At 43.6% G+C, this 14,984-nt stretch overlaps 11 non-coding genes and 1 pseudogene across 11 annotated transcripts; 1 reads left to right on the top strand and 11 right to left on the bottom strand.

The window, feature by feature from the left end:
* Positions 1-8,710: 8,710 nt before the first annotated feature.
* On the bottom strand, positions 8,711-8,852 carry LOC134995868 (U1 spliceosomal RNA; annotated as a pseudogene).
* A 152-nt stretch (positions 8,853-9,004) lies between these two features.
* LOC134995863 (U1 spliceosomal RNA) lies at positions 9,005-9,168 on the bottom strand. The gene has a single exon (XR_010198594.1). It is a non-coding gene; the product is annotated as a U1 spliceosomal RNA (small nuclear RNA).
* Positions 9,169-9,783: 615 nt separating this feature from the next.
* On the bottom strand, positions 9,784-9,946 carry LOC134995866 (U1 spliceosomal RNA). Its single transcript, XR_010198597.1, has one exon. It is a non-coding gene; the product is annotated as a U1 spliceosomal RNA (small nuclear RNA).
* Positions 9,947-10,098: 152 nt separating this feature from the next.
* On the bottom strand, positions 10,099-10,262 carry LOC134995864 (U1 spliceosomal RNA). Its single transcript, XR_010198595.1, has one exon. It is a non-coding gene; the product is annotated as a U1 spliceosomal RNA (small nuclear RNA).
* A 671-nt stretch (positions 10,263-10,933) lies between these two features.
* Positions 10,934-11,096, bottom strand: LOC134995869 (U1 spliceosomal RNA). Its single transcript, XR_010198599.1, has one exon. It is a non-coding gene; the product is annotated as a U1 spliceosomal RNA (small nuclear RNA).
* A 152-nt stretch (positions 11,097-11,248) lies between these two features.
* On the bottom strand, positions 11,249-11,412 carry LOC134995882 (U1 spliceosomal RNA). Its single transcript, XR_010198611.1, has one exon. It is a non-coding gene; the product is annotated as a U1 spliceosomal RNA (small nuclear RNA).
* Positions 11,413-12,083: 671 nt separating this feature from the next.
* On the bottom strand, positions 12,084-12,246 carry LOC134995870 (U1 spliceosomal RNA). The gene has a single exon (XR_010198600.1). It is a non-coding gene; the product is annotated as a U1 spliceosomal RNA (small nuclear RNA).
* Positions 12,247-12,398: 152 nt separating this feature from the next.
* LOC134995883 (U1 spliceosomal RNA) lies at positions 12,399-12,562 on the bottom strand. The gene has a single exon (XR_010198612.1). It is a non-coding gene; the product is annotated as a U1 spliceosomal RNA (small nuclear RNA).
* A 671-nt stretch (positions 12,563-13,233) lies between these two features.
* LOC134995867 (U1 spliceosomal RNA) lies at positions 13,234-13,396 on the bottom strand. The gene has a single exon (XR_010198598.1). It is a non-coding gene; the product is annotated as a U1 spliceosomal RNA (small nuclear RNA).
* A 153-nt stretch (positions 13,397-13,549) lies between these two features.
* On the bottom strand, positions 13,550-13,713 carry LOC134995874 (U1 spliceosomal RNA). The gene has a single exon (XR_010198603.1). It is a non-coding gene; the product is annotated as a U1 spliceosomal RNA (small nuclear RNA).
* A 671-nt stretch (positions 13,714-14,384) lies between these two features.
* LOC134995865 (U1 spliceosomal RNA) lies at positions 14,385-14,547 on the bottom strand. The gene has a single exon (XR_010198596.1). It is a non-coding gene; the product is annotated as a U1 spliceosomal RNA (small nuclear RNA).
* Positions 14,548-14,691: 144 nt separating this feature from the next.
* LOC134995875 (U5 spliceosomal RNA) lies at positions 14,692-14,807 on the top strand. Its single transcript, XR_010198604.1, has one exon. It is a non-coding gene; the product is annotated as a U5 spliceosomal RNA (small nuclear RNA).
* Positions 14,808-14,984: the final 177 nt, after the last annotated feature.

A 14,984-nucleotide genomic window follows, 5' to 3' on the forward strand; every position in this document is an offset into this window, starting at 1 on the left:
TCTTTCGTTTGGGAGAAAAATGCAAAGGTACAATACAGCTTTTCCTTGCCGATATCTCTCTTTTGCAAAGAGATAGGCATTGGAAAATTCAGGTCTATAACGTGTAGATGAAGCACTAACAGGAGGCTTTAAAATTTTTATTCTAGTGTCCTTCGTTTGGGAGAAAAATGCAAAGGTACAATACAGCTTTTCCTTGCCGATATCTCTATTTTGCAAAGAGATAGGCATTGGAAAATTCAGGGCTATAACGTGTAGATGAAGCACTAACAGGAGGCTTTAAAATTTTCATTCTAGTGTCCTTCGTTTGGGAGAAAAATGCAAAGGTACAATACAGCTTTTCCTTGCCGATATCTCTCTTTTGCAAAGAGATAGGCATTGGAAAATTCAGGGCTATAACGTGAAGATGAAGCACTAACAGGAGGCTTTAAAATTTTCATTCTAGTGTCTTTCGTTTGGGAGAAAAATGCAAAGGTACAATACAGCTTTTCCTTGCCGATATCTCTCATTTACAAAGAGATAGGCATTGGAAAATTCAGGGCTATAACGTGTAGATGAAGCACTAACAGGAGGCTTTAAAATTTTCATTCTAGTGTCTTTCGTTTGGGAGAAAAATGCAAAGGTACAATACAGCTTTTCCTTGCCGATATCTCTCTTTTGCAAAGAGCTAGGCATTGGAAAATTCAAGGCTATACCGTGTAGATGAAGCACTAACAGGAGGCTTTTAAATTTTCATTCTAGTGACCTTCGTTTGGGAGAAAAATGTAAAGGTACAATACAGCTTTTCCTTGCCGATATCTCTCTTTTGCAAAGAGATAGGCATTGGAAAATTCAGGGCTATAACGTGTAGATGAAGCACTAACAGGAGGCTTTAAAATTTTCATTCTAGTGTCCTTCGTTTGGGAGAAAAATGCAAAGGTACAATACAGCTTTTCCTTGCCGATATCCCACTTTTGCAAAGAGATAGGCATTGGAAAATTCAGGGCTATAACGTGTAGATGAAGCACTAACAGGAGGCTTTAAAATTTTCATTCTAGTGTCTTTCGTTTGGGAGAAAAATGCAAAGGTACAATACAGCTTTTCCTTGCCGATATCTCTCTTTTGCAAAGAGATAGGCATTGGAAAATTCAGGTCTATAACGTGTAGATGAAGCACTAACAGGAGGCTTTAAAATTTTTATTCTAGTGTCCTTCGTTTGGGAGAAAAATGCAAAGGTACAATACAGCTTTTCCTTGCCGATATCTCTCTTTTGCAAAGAGATAGGCATTGGAAAATTCAGGGCTATAACGTGTAGATGAAGCACTAACAGGAGGCTTTAAAATTTTCATTCTAGTGTCCTTCGTTTGGGAGAAAAATGCAAAGGTACAATACAGCTTTTCCTTGCCGATATCTCTCTTTTGCAAAGAGATAGGCATTGGAAAATTCAGGGCTATAACGTGTAGATGAAGCACTAACAGGAGGCTTTAAAATTTTCATTCTAGTGTCTTACGTTTGGGAGAAAAATGCAAAGGTACAATACAGCTTTTCCTTGCCGATATCTCTCTTTTGCAAAGAGATAGGCATTGGAAAAATCAGGGCTATAACGTGTAGATGAAGCACTAACAGGAGGCTTTAAAATTTTCATTCTAGTGTCTTTCGTTTGGGAGAAAAATGCAAAGGTACAATACAGCTTTTCCTTGCCGATATCTCTCTTTTGCAAAGAGCTAGGCATTGGAAAATTCAAGGCTATACCGTGTAGATGAAGCACTAACAGGAGGCTTTAAAATTTTTATTCTAGTGTCCTTCGTTTGGGAGAAAAATGCAAAGGTACAATACAGCTTTTCCTTGCCGATATCTCTCTTTTGCAAAGAGATAGGCATTGGAAAATTCAGGGCTATAACGTGTAGATGAAGCACTAACAGGAGGCTTTAAAATTTTCATTCTAGTGTCCTTCGTTTGGGAGAAAAATGCAAAGGTACAATACAGCTTTTCCTTGCCGATATCTCTCTTTTGCAAAGAGATAGGCATTGGAAAATTCAGGGCTATAACGTGTAGATGAAGCACTAACAGGAGGCTTTTAAATTTTCATTCTAGTGACCTTCGTTTGGGAGAAAAATGTAAAGGTACAATACAGCTTTTCCTTGCCGATATCTCTCTTTTGCAAAGAGATAGCCATTGGAAAATTCAGGGCTATAACGTGTAGATGAAGCACTAATAGGAGGCTTTAAAATTTTCATTCTAGTGTCCTTCGTTTGGGAGAAAAATGCAAAGGTACAATACAGCTTTTCCTTGCCGATATCTCTCTTTTGCAAAGAGATAGGCATTGGAAAATTCAGGGCTATAACGTGTAGATGAAGCACTAACAGGAGGCTTTGAAATTTTCATTCTAGTGTCCTTCGTTTGGGATAAAAATGCAAAGGTACAATACAGCTTTTCCTTGCCGATATCTCTCTTTTGCAAAGAGATAGGCATTGGAAAATTCAGGGCTATAACGTGTAGATGAAGCACTAACAGGAGGCTTTAAAATTTTCATTCTAGTGTCTTTCGTTTGGGAGAAAAATGCAAAGGTACAATACAGCTTTTCCTTGCCGATATCTCTCTTTTGCAAAGAGATAGGCATTGGAAAATTCAGGGCTATAACGTGTAGATGAAGCACTAACAGGAGGCTTTAAAATTTTCATTCTAGTGACCTTCGTTTGGGAGAAAAATGTAAAGGTACAATACAGCTTTTCCTTGCCGATATCTCTCTTTTGCAAAGAGATAGCCATTGGAAAATTCAGGGCTATAACGTGTAGATGAAGCACTAACAGGAGGCTTTAAAATTTTCATTCTAGTGTCCTTCGTTTGGGAGAAAAATGCAAAGGTACAATACAGCTTTTCCTTGCCGATATCTCTCTTTTGCAAAGAGATAGGCATTGGAAAATTCAGGGCTATAACGTGTAGATGAAGCACTAACAGGAGGCTTTAAAATTTTTATTCTAGTGTCCTTCGTTTGGGAGAAAAATGCAAAGGTACAATACAGCTTTTCCTTGCCGATATCTCTCTTTTGCAAAGAGATAGGCATTGGAAAATTCAGGGCTATAACGTGTAGATGAAGCACTAACAGGAGGCTTTAAAATTTTCATTCTAGGGTCCTTCGTTTGGGAGAAAAATGCAAAGGTACAATACAGCTTTTCCTTGCCGATATCTCTCTTTTGCAAAGAGATAGGCATTGGAAAATTCAGGGCTATAACGTGTAGATGAAGCACTAACAGGAGGCTTTAAAATTTTTATTCTAGTGTCCTTCGTTTGGGAGAAAAATGCAAAGGTACAATACAGCTTTTCCTTGCCGATATCTCTCTTTTGCAAAGAGATAGGCATTGGAAAATTCAGGGCTATAACGTGTAGATGAAGCACTAACAGGAGGCTTTAAAATACAGCTTTTCCTTGCCAATATCTCTCTTTTGCAAAGAGCTAGGCATTGGAAAATGCAGGGCTATAACGTGTAGATGAAGCACTAACAGGAGGCTTTACAATTTTCATTCTAGTGTCTTTCGTTTGGGAGAAAAATGCAAAGGTACAATGCAGCTTTTCCTTGCCGATATCTCTCTTTTGCAAAGAGATAGGCATTGGAAAATGCAGGGCTATAACGTGTAGATGAAGCACTAACAGGAGGCTTTAAAATTTTCATTCTAGTGTCTTTCGTTTGGGAGAAAAATGCAAAGGTACAATACAGCATTTCCTTGCCGATATCTCTCTTTTGCAAAGAGATAGGCATTGGAAAATGCAGGGCTATAACGTGTAGATGAAGCACTAACAGGAGGCTTTAAAATTTTCATTCTAGTGTCTTTCGTTTGGGAGAAAAATGCAAAGGTACAATACAGCTTTTCCTTGCCGATATCTCTCTTTTGCAAAGAGATAGGCATTGGAAAATTCAGGGCTATAACGTGTAGATGAAGCACTAACAGGAGGCTTTAAAATTTTCATTCTAATGTCCTTCGTTTGGGAGAAAAATGCAAAGGTACAATACAGCTTTTCCTTGCCGATATCTCTCTTTTGCAAAGAGATAGGCATTGGAAAATTCAGGGCTATAACGTGTAGATGAAGCACTAATAGGAGGCTTTAAAATTGTCATCCTAGTGTCCTTCGTTTGGGAGAAAAATGCAAAGGTACAATACAGCTTTTCCTTGCCGATATCTCTCTTTTGCAAAGAGATAGGCATTGGAAAATTCAGGGCTATAACGTGTAGATGAAGCACTAACAGGAGGCTTTAAAATTTTCATTCTAGTGTCTTTCGTTTGGGAGAAAAATGCAAAGGTACAATACAGCTTTTCCTTGCCGATATCTCTCTTTTGCAAAGAGCTAGGCATTGGAAAATTCAGGGCTATAACGTGTAGATGAAGCACTAACAGTAGGCTTTAAAATTTTCATTCTAGTGTCTTTCGTTTGGGAGAAAAATGCAAAGGTACAATACAGCTTTTCCTTGCCAATATCTCTCTTTTGCAAAGAGCTAGGCATTGGAAAATTCAGGGCTATAACGTGTAGATGAAGCACTAACAGGAGGCTTTAAAATTTTCATTCTAGTGTCTTTCGTTTGGGAGAAAAATGCAAAGGTACAATACAGCTTTTCCTTGCCGATATCTCTCTTTTGCAAAGAGATAGGCATTGGAAAATTCAGGGCTATAACGTGTAGATGAAGCACTAATAGGAGGCTTTAAAATTGTCATCCTAGTGTCCTTCGTTTGGGAGAAAAATGCAAAGGTACAATACAGCTTTTCCTTGCCGATATCTCTCTTTTGCAAAGAGATAGGCATTGGAAAATTCAGGGCTATAACGTGTAGATGAAGCACTAACAGGAGGCTTTAAAATTTTCATTCTAGTGTCTTTCGTTTGGGAGAAAAATGCAAAGGTACAATACAGCTTTTCCTTGCCGATATCTCTCTTTTGCAAAGAGCTAGGCATTGGAAAATTCAGGGCTATAACGTGTAGATGAAGCACTAACAGGAGGCTTTAAAATTTTCATTCTAGTGTCTTTCGTTTGGGAGAAAAATGCAAAGGTACAATACAGCTTTTCCTTGCCGATATCTCTCTTTTGCAAAGAGCTAGGCATTGGAAAATTCAAGGCTATACCGTGTAGATGAAGCACTAACAGGAGGCTTTAAAATTTTTATTCTAGTGTCCTTCGTTTGGGAGAAAAATGCAAAGGTACAATACAGCTTTTCCTTGCCGATATCTCTCTTTTGCAAAGAGATAGGCATTGGAAAATTCAGGGCTATAACGTGTAGATGAAGCACTAACAGGAGGCTTTAAAATTTTCATTCTAGTGTCCTTCGTTTGGGAGAAAAATGCAAAGGTACAATACAGCTTTTCCTTGCCGATATCTCTCTTTTGCAAAGAGATAGGCATTGGAAAATTCAGGGCTATAACGTGTAGATGAAGCACTAACAGGAGGCTTTTAAATTTTCATTCTAGTGACCTTCGTTTGGGAGAAAAATGTAAAGGTACAATACAGCTTTTCCTTGCCGATATCTCTCTTTTGCAAAGAGATAGCCATTGGAAAATTCAGGGCTATAACGTGTAGATGAAGCACTAATAGGAGGCTTTAAAATTTTCATTCTAGTGTCCTTCGTTTGGGAGAAAAATGCAAAGGTACAATACAGCTTTTCCTTGCCGATATCTCTCTTTTGCAAAGAGATAGGCATTGGAAAATTCAGGGCTATAACGTGTAGATGAAGCACTAACAGGAGGCTTTGAAATTTTCATTCTAGTGTCCTTCGTTCGGGAGAAAAATGCAAAGGTACAATACAGCTTTTCCTTGCCGATATCTCTCTTTTGCAAAGAGATAGGCATTGGAAAATTCAGGGCTATAACGTGTAGATGAAGCACTAACAGGAGGCTTTAAAATTTTCATTCTAGTGTCTTTCGTTTGGGAGAAAAATGCAAAGGTACAATACAGCTTTTCCTTGCCGATATCTCTCTTTTGCAAAGAGATAGGCATTGGAAAATTCAGGGCTATAACGTGTAGATGAAGCACTAACAGGAGGCTTTAAAATTTTCATTCTAGTGACCTTCGTTTGGGAGAAAAATGTAAAGGTACAATACAGCTTTTCCTTGCCGATATCTCTCTTTTGCAAAGAGATAGCCATTGGAAAATTCAGGGCTATAACGTGTAGATGAAGCACTAACAGGAGGCTTTAAAATTTTCATTCTAGTGTCCTTCGTTTGGGAGAAAAATGCAAAGGTACAATACAGCTTTTCCTTGCCGATATCTCTCTTTTGCAAAGAGATAGGCATTGGAAAATTCAGGGCTATAACGTGTAGATGAAGCACTAACAGGAGGCTTTAAAATTTTTATTCTAGTGTCCTTCGTTTGGGAGAAAAATGCAAAGGTACAATACAGCTTTTCCTTGCCGATATCTCTCTTTTGCAAAGAGATAGGCATTGGAAAATTCAGGGCTATAACGTGTAGATGAAGCACTAACAGGAGGCTTTAAAATTTTCATTCTAGGGTCCTTCGTTTGGGAGAAAAATGCAAAGGTACAATACAGCTTTTCCTTGCCGATATCTCTCTTTTGCAAAGAGATAGGCATTGGAAAATTCAGGGCTATAACGTGTAGATGAAGCACTAACAGGAGGCTTTAAAATTTTTATTCTAGTGTCCTTCGTTTGGGAGAAAAATGCAAAGGTACAATACAGCTTTTCCTTGCCGATATCTCTCTTTTGCAAAGAGATAGGCATTGGAAAATTCAGGGCTATAACGTGTAGATGAAGCACTAACAGGAGGCTTTAAAATACAGCTTTTCCTTGCCAATATCTCTCTTTTGCAAAGAGCTAGGCATTGGAAAATGCAGGGCTATAACGTGTAGATGAAGCACTAACAGGAGGCTTTACAATTTTCATTCTAGTGTCTTTCGTTTGGGAGAAAAATGCAAAGGTACAATGCAGCTTTTCCTTGCCGATATCTCTCTTTTGCAAAGAGATAGGCATTGGAAAATGCAGGGCTATAACGTGTAGATGAAGCACTAACAGGAGGCTTTAAAATTTTCATTCTAGTGTCTTTCGTTTGGGAGAAAAATGCAAAGGTACAATACAGCATTTCCTTGCCGATATCTCTCTTTTGCAAAGAGATAGGCATTGGAAAATGCAGGGCTATAACGTGTAGATGAAGCACTAACAGGAGGCTTTAAAATTTTCATTCTAGTGTCTTTCGTTTGGGAGAAAAATGCAAAGGTACAATACAGCTTTTCCTTGCCGATATCTCTCTTTTGCAAAGAGATAGGCATTGGAAAATTCAGGGCTATAACGTGTAGATGAAGCACTAACAGGAGGCTTTAAAATTTTCATTCTAATGTCCTTCGTTTGGGAGAAAAATGCAAAGGTACAATACAGCTTTTCCTTGCCGATATCTCTCTTTTGCAAAGAGATAGGCATTGGAAAATTCAGGGCTATAACGTGTAGATGAAGCACTAATAGGAGGCTTTAAAATTGTCATCCTAGTGTCCTTCGTTTGGGAGAAAAATGCAAAGGTACAATACAGCTTTTCCTTGCCGATATCTCTCTTTTGCAAAGAGATAGGCATTGGAAAATTCAGGGCTATAACGTGTAGATGAAGCACTAACAGGAGGCTTTAAAATTTTCATTCTAGTGTCTTTCGTTTGGGAGAAAAATGCAAAGGTACAATACAGCTTTTCCTTGCCGATATCTCTCTTTTGCAAAGAGCTAGGCATTGGAAAATTCAGGGCTATAACGTGTAGATGAAGCACTAACAGTAGGCTTTAAAATTTTCATTCTAGTGTCTTTCGTTTGGGAGAAAAATGCAAAGGTACAATACAGCTTTTCCTTGCCAATATCTCTCTTTTGCAAAGAGCTAGGCATTGGAAAATTCAGGGCTATAACGTGTAGATGAAGCATATCCTACCATCTTTTACTTGTACAACTACTGGAGCTACGTTTGCCATTAATCCAGTGTCCTGTCCATCTTTTGTCCAAAGTGACTCTGGTATCTGAGATGTCATTTCTTCTACTTGGGATGGAGTCCTATTTGTCATAATGGTATGTGACATTAATTTTGATGGGGAATCTAACATGTCTCGCACTTCCTGAGCGTGATTCTCAGGTATGTCCAAGAATACACCTTCAGGAGTACAATAAATGACGCACCCCATTTTACACAGTAAGTCTCTACCCAGGAGATTGGTCGGTGCCGATGCAGCCAGCAAAAAGGAATGCTTGGTATGTAACGGCCCTATTGTAATCTCTGCTGGTTTGCTAACAGGGTAATGCTGGACTACTCCTGTTACTCCTATGGCTGGAATTGTCCTACCAGTGGTTCTCATGCCCACTGTCGAATTTATCACTGATTTGGCCGCCCCTGTGTCTACAAGAAAGTTTAATGATTTACCAGCTACATTGATTGCAATTTTGGGTTCACTCCCAAGGCTTGCAATCAATTTTACTGGCTGCAGATTACAGGTATGGCCACACCCCTGAAGTATTCAAGATGATTTCTTGCAGCAGCTGGGCACTGTAACAGCTCCAGAGCTGCTCTGTAAGGCAAGTAAAAGGGTGTGGGCCCTGCAGCACTACCTGTAGTTCGCATTGTGCGTTGGAAGGCACAAAGTAAGCAGACGGGAGAAGTCAGGATAGTGCGCAAGGGCATAGAAGGGAGCGGCTCAAGAAAAGAGAAGTGGAAACAGGCAGCAAACTAGGCTGGAGAGAGACCTGAGACAAAGAGATCTAAATTATACGAGAGCCGACCAGGGGAAACACAAATTATGCAGTCAAGTGTCCCACATTTGGGGAAATCGCAGGAGCAGCACACCCAGAGTGCAATGGGTGAGCCTTGCCCTGGGAGAAGCACCTTCATGATCATAGTATCTCACCTGGCAGGTAAGTAGGAGTTGGGCTAGAGCTGGGGAGGGTTGCTGCTCGGGTACCCCCCTGTCAAGTGAAGGAGATCCAACTGAGGCAGCACAAGGGAACTCTCGAAAGAAGAACAAGGCTAGAGGAAAATCTGAGACAAAGAAATCTGACTTTTACCAGAGCTGACCAGAGGAAAGCACAAACACAGTCCCCCACTACCACAAATAATGCAGTCGAGTTTCCCACATTTGGGGAAATCACAGGGGTCAGCATACCCAAAATGCAATGAATGAACCTCACCCTCGGAGAACAATCTTCATGACCATGGTATCTCCTATGCAAAATAAGTATGATTTGGGATAGGGCTGGGGAGGGCCGCTGCTCAGGCACATCTCTGTCAAGTAAAGGAGATTCAACAGAGGCAGCACAAGGGAACTCCCATCTGGGGACAACAACTGCAGGGAGAACACATATTTTCAGATGAACATGGGAGGGCAGAAGGCTGCCTAATACTGAAGCACCCCCAAACAACAAACCAAATGCAACAACTAGTACAAGCATTCCTGGGGGAAGTTCTGCAGAAGACGGATTTGCATACGGTGATGTCATCCAAGCAGTGGGCCAAAGTTTGCTGGAACCCTCATCTGCATATGAAAAGAGAAAAGGGGTATGCAGGGCATGGCGGCCTTTTGCGGCGCTTGGATGACCCTTAGTTCGCATTAAACACCCCCACCCTCCTTCGGTGTGGGGCTCATGTTGGCTATGCCCCAGCCCCTGAAGCATTCAAGCTGATTTCTTGCAGCAGCTGGGCACTGTAACAGCTCCAGAGCTGCTCTGTACGGCAAGTAAAAGGGTGTGGGCCCTGCAGCACTACCTGTAGTTTGCATTGTGCATTGGAAGGCACTTAAGAAAAGAGAAGTGGAAACAGACAGCAAACTAGGCTGGAGAGAGACCTGAGACAAAGAGATCTGAATTATACGAGAGCCGACCAGGGGAAACACAAATTATGCAGTCAAGTTTCCCACATTTGGGGAAATCGCAGGAGCAGCACACCCAGAGTGCAATGGGTGAGCCTTGCCCTGGGAGAAGCACCTACGTGATCATAGTTTCTCACCTGGCAGGTAAGTAGGAGTTGGGCTAGAGCTGGGGAGGGTCGCTGCTCGAGTACCCCCCTGTCAAGTGAAGGAGATCCAACTGAGGCAGCACAAGGGAATTCTCGAAAGAAGAACAAGGCTAGAGGAAGATCTGAGACAAAGAAATCTGACTTTTACCAGAGCTGACCAGAGGAAAACACAAACACAGTCCCCCACTACCACAAATAATGCTGTCAAGTTTCACACATTTGGGGAAATCACAGGGGTCAGCATACCCAGAATGCAATGAATGAACCTCACACTGGGAGAATAATCTTCATGACCATGGTATCTCCTATGCAAAATAAGTATGATTTGGGATAGGGCTGGGGAGGGCCGTTGCTCAGGCACATCTCTGTCAAGTAAAGGAGATTCAACTGAGGCAGCATAAGGGAACTCTCATCTGGGGACAACAACTGCAGGGAGAACACATATTTTCAGATGAACATGGGAGGGCAGAAGGCTGCCTAATACTGAAGCACCCCCAAACAACAAACCAAATGCAACAACTAGTGCAAGCATTCCTGGGGGAAGGCCTGCAGCAGATGGATTTGCATATGGTGATGTCATCCAAGCAGTGGGTCAAAGTTGGCTTCAACCCTCGTCTGCATATGAAAAGAGAAAAGGGGCGTGCAGGGCATGGCGGCCTTTTGCGGCCCTTGGATGACCCCTAGTTCGCATTAAACACCTCCACCCTCCTTCGGTGTGGGGCTCATGTTGGCTATGCCCCAGCCCCTGAAGCATTCAAGCTGATTTCTTGCAGTAGCTGGGCACTGTAACAGCTCCAGAGCTGCTCTGTACGGCAAGTAAAAGGGTGTGGGCCCTGCAGCACTACCTGTAGTTTGCATTGTGCATTGGAAGGCACAAAGTAAGCAGACGGGAGAAGTAAGGATAGTGCGCAAGGCCATAGAATGGAGCGGCTTAAGAAAAGAGAAGTGGAAACAGACAGCAAACTAGGCTGGAGAGAGACCTGAGACAAAGAGATCTGAATTATACGAGAGCCGACCAGGGGAAACACAAATTATGCAGTCAAGTTTCCCACATTTGGGGAAATCGCAGGGGCAGCACATCCAGAGTGCAATGGGTGAGCCTTGCCCTGGGAGAAGCACCTTCATGATTATAGTATCTCACCTGGCAGGTAAGTAGAAGTTGGGCTAGAGCTGGGGAGGGTCGCTGCTCGGGCACCCCCCTGTCAAGTGAAGGAGATCCAACTGAGGCAGCACAAGGGAACTCTCGAAAGAAGAACAAGGCTAGAGGAAGAACTGAAACAAAGAAATCTGACTTTTACCAGAGCTGACCAGAGGAAAGCACAAACACAGTCCCCCACTACCACAAATAATGCAGTTGAGTTTCCCACATTTGGGGAAATCACAGGGGTCAGCATACCCAGAATGCAATGAATGAAACTCACCCTGGGAGAACAATCTTCAACACCATGGTCTCTCCTATGCAAAATAAGTATGATTTGGGATAGGGCTGGGGAGGGCCGTTGCTCAGGCACATCTCTGTCAAGTAAAGGAGATTCAACTGAGGCAGCATAAGGGAACTCTCATCTGGGGACAACAACTGCAGGGAGAACACATATTTTCAGATGAACATGGGAGGGCAGAAGGCTGCCTAATACTGAAGCACCCCCAAACAACAAACCAAATGCAACAACTAGTGCAAGCATTCCTGGGGGAAGGCCTGCAGCAGATGGATTTGCATATGGTGATGTCATCCAAGCAGTGGGTCAAAGTTGGCTTCAACCCTCGTCTGCATATGAAAAGAGAAAAGGGGCGTGCAGGGCATGGCGGCCTTTTGCGGCCCTTGGATGACCCCTAGTTCGCATTAAACACCTCCACCCTCCTTCGGTGTGGGGCTCATGTTGGCTATGCCCCAGCCCCTGAAGCATTCAAGCTGATTTCTTGCAGTAGCTGGGCACTGTAACAGCTCCAGAGCTGCTCTGTACGGCAAGTAAAAGGGTGTGGGCCCTGCAGCACTACCTGTAGTTTGCATTGTGCATTGGAAGGCACAAAGTAAGCAGACGGGAGAAGTAAGGATAGTGCGCAAGGCCATAGAATGGAGCGGCTTAAGAAAAGAGAAGTGGAAACAGACAGCAAACTAGGCTGGAGAGAGACCTGAGACAAAGAGATCTGAATTATACGAGAGCCGACCAGGGGAAACACAAATTATGCAGTCAAGTTTCCCACATTTGGGGAAATCGCAGGGGCAGCACATCCAGAGTGCAATGGGTGAGCCTTGCCCTGGGAGAAGCACCTTCATGATTATAGTATCTCACCTGGCAGGTAAGTAGAAGTTGGGCTAGAGCTGGGGAGGGTCGCTGCTCGGGCACCCCCCTGTCAAGTGAAGGAGATCCAACTGAGGCAGCACAAGGGAACTCTCGAAAGAAGAACAAGGCTAGAGGAAGAACTGAAACAAAGAAATCTGACTTTTACCAGAGCTGACCAGAGGAAAGCACAAACACAGTCCCCCACTACCACAAATAATGCAGTTGAGTTTCCCACATTTGGGGAAATCACAGGGGTCAGCATACCCAGAATGCAATGAATGAAACTCACCCTGGGAGAACAATCTTCAACACCATGGTCTCTCCTATGCAAAATAAGTATGATTTGGGATAGGGCTGGGGAGGGCCGCTGCTCAGGCACATCTCTGTCAAGTAAAGGAGATTCAACTGAGGCAGCACAAGGGAACTCTCATCTGGGGACAACAACTGCAGGGAGAACACATATTTTCAGATGAACATGGGAGGGCAGAAGGCTGCCTAATACTGAAGCACCCCCAAACAACAAACCAAATGCAACAACTAGTGCAAGCATTCCTGGGGGAAGGCCTGCAGCAGATGGATTTGCATATGGTGATGCCATCCAAGCAGTGGGTCAAAGTTGGCTTCAACCCTCGTCTGCATATGAAAAGAGAAAAGGGGCGTGCAGGGCATGGCGGCCTTTTGCGGCGCTTGGATGACCCCTAGTTCGCATTACACACTTCCACCCTCCTTCGGTGTGGGGCTCATGTTGGCTATGCCCCAGCCCCTGAAGCATTCAAGCTGATTTCTTGCAGCAGCTGGGCACTGTAACTGCTCCAGAGCTGCTCTGTAAGGCAAGTAAAAGGGTGTGGGCCCTGCAGCACTACCTGTAGTTTGCATTGTGCGTTGGAAGGCACGAAGTAAGCAGACGGGAGAAGTCAGGATAGTGCGCAAGGGCATAGAAGGGAGCGGCTCAAGAAAAGAGAAGTGGAAACAGACGGCAAACTAGGCTGGAGAGAGACCTGAGACAAAGAGATCTGAATTATACGAGAGCCGACCAAGGGAAACACAAATTATGCAGTCAAGTTTCCCACATTTGGGGAAATCGCAGGGGCAGCACAACCAGAGTGCAATGGGTGAGCCTTGCCCTGGGAGAAGCACCTTCATGATCATAGTATCTCACCTGGCAGGTAAGTAGGAGTTGGGCTAGAGCTGGGGAGGGTCGCTGCTCGGGCACCCCCCCTGTTAAGTGAAAGAGATCCAACTGAGGCAGCACAAGGGAACTCTCGAAAGAAGAACAAGGCTAGAGGAAGATCTGAGATAAAGAAATCTGATTTTTACCAGAGCTGACCAGAGGAAAGCACAAACACAGTCCCCCACTACCACAAATAATGCAGTCGAGTTTCCCACATTTGGGGAAATCACAGGGGTCAGCATACCCAGAATGCAATGAATGAACCTCACCCTGGGAGAACAATCTTCATGACCATGGTATCGCCTATGCAAAATAAGTATGATTTGGGACAGGGCAGGGGAGGGCCGCTGCTCAGGCACATCTCTGTCAAGTAAAGGAGATTCAACTGAGGCAGCACAAGGGAACTCTCATCTGGGGACAACAACTGCAGGGAGAACACATATTTTCAGATGAACATGGGAGGGCAGAAGGCTGCCTAATACTGAAGCACCCCCAAACAACAAACCAAATGCAACAACTAGTGCAAGCATTCCTGGGGGAAGGCCTGCAGCAGATGGATTTGCATATGGTGATGTCATCCAAACAGTGGGTCAAAAATGGCTTCAACCCTCGTCTGCATATGAAAAGAGACAAGGGGCGTGCAGGGCATGGCGGCCTTTTGCGGCGCTTGGATGACCCCTAGTTCGCATTACACACCTCCACCCTCCTTCGGTGTGGGGCTCATGTTGGCTATTCCCCAGCCCCTGAAGCATTCAAGCTGATTTCTTGCAGCAGCTGGGCACTGTAACTGCTCCAGAGACGCTCTGTAAGGCAAGTAAAAGGGTGTGGGTCCTGCAGCACTACCTGTAGTTTGCATTGTGCGTTGGAAGGCACGAAGTAAGCAGACGGGAGAAGTCAGGATAGTGCGCAAGGGCATAGAAGGGAGCGGCTCAAGAAAAGAGAAGTGGAAACAGACAGCAAACTAGGCTGGAGAGAGACCTGAGACAAAGAGATCTGAATTATACAAGAGCCGACCAGGGGAAACACAAATTATGCAGTCAAGTTTCCCACATTTGGGGAAATTGCAGAAGCAGCACACCCAGAGTGCAATGGGTGAGCCTTGCCCTGGGAGAAGCACCTTCATGATCATAGTATCTCACCTGGCAGGTAAGTAGGAGTTGGGCTAGAGCTGGGGAGGGTCGCTGCTCGAGCATCCCCCTGTCAAGTAAAGGAGATTCAACTGAGGCAGCACAAGGGAACTCTCATCTGGGGACAACAACTGCAGGGAGAACACATATTTTCAGATAAAAATCTTGGTCATGCTCTGGTTTCTCTTCAGAACGAACAAATCTTTCGCCTTTTACTAAAGATTTCCGTGGAGAGGAGCAAAACCGAGTTTTATCTCAATTTTTGCATGCCCCATCTTTTTGGGGTTTCTTTTATCGGTTTAAAGATAGAATGAGTGTGCTTTAATGTAAGCTCATTTGCATAGAAATGACAGTAAATGTTTGTTTCTTTTCAAACAGAACTTTCTTGAGCATGCTACTTGCTTGAAAGATCTGGGAGCACATGGAATACAGTACAAACCATGCTTATAGCAAGGAGAAGACAG

Source organism: Pseudophryne corroboree, unplaced genomic scaffold, assembly GCF_028390025.1.
Source record: "Pseudophryne corroboree isolate aPseCor3 unplaced genomic scaffold, aPseCor3.hap2 scaffold_1417, whole genome shotgun sequence".
Lineage (NCBI taxonomy): Eukaryota > Metazoa > Chordata > Amphibia > Anura > Myobatrachidae > Pseudophryne > Pseudophryne corroboree.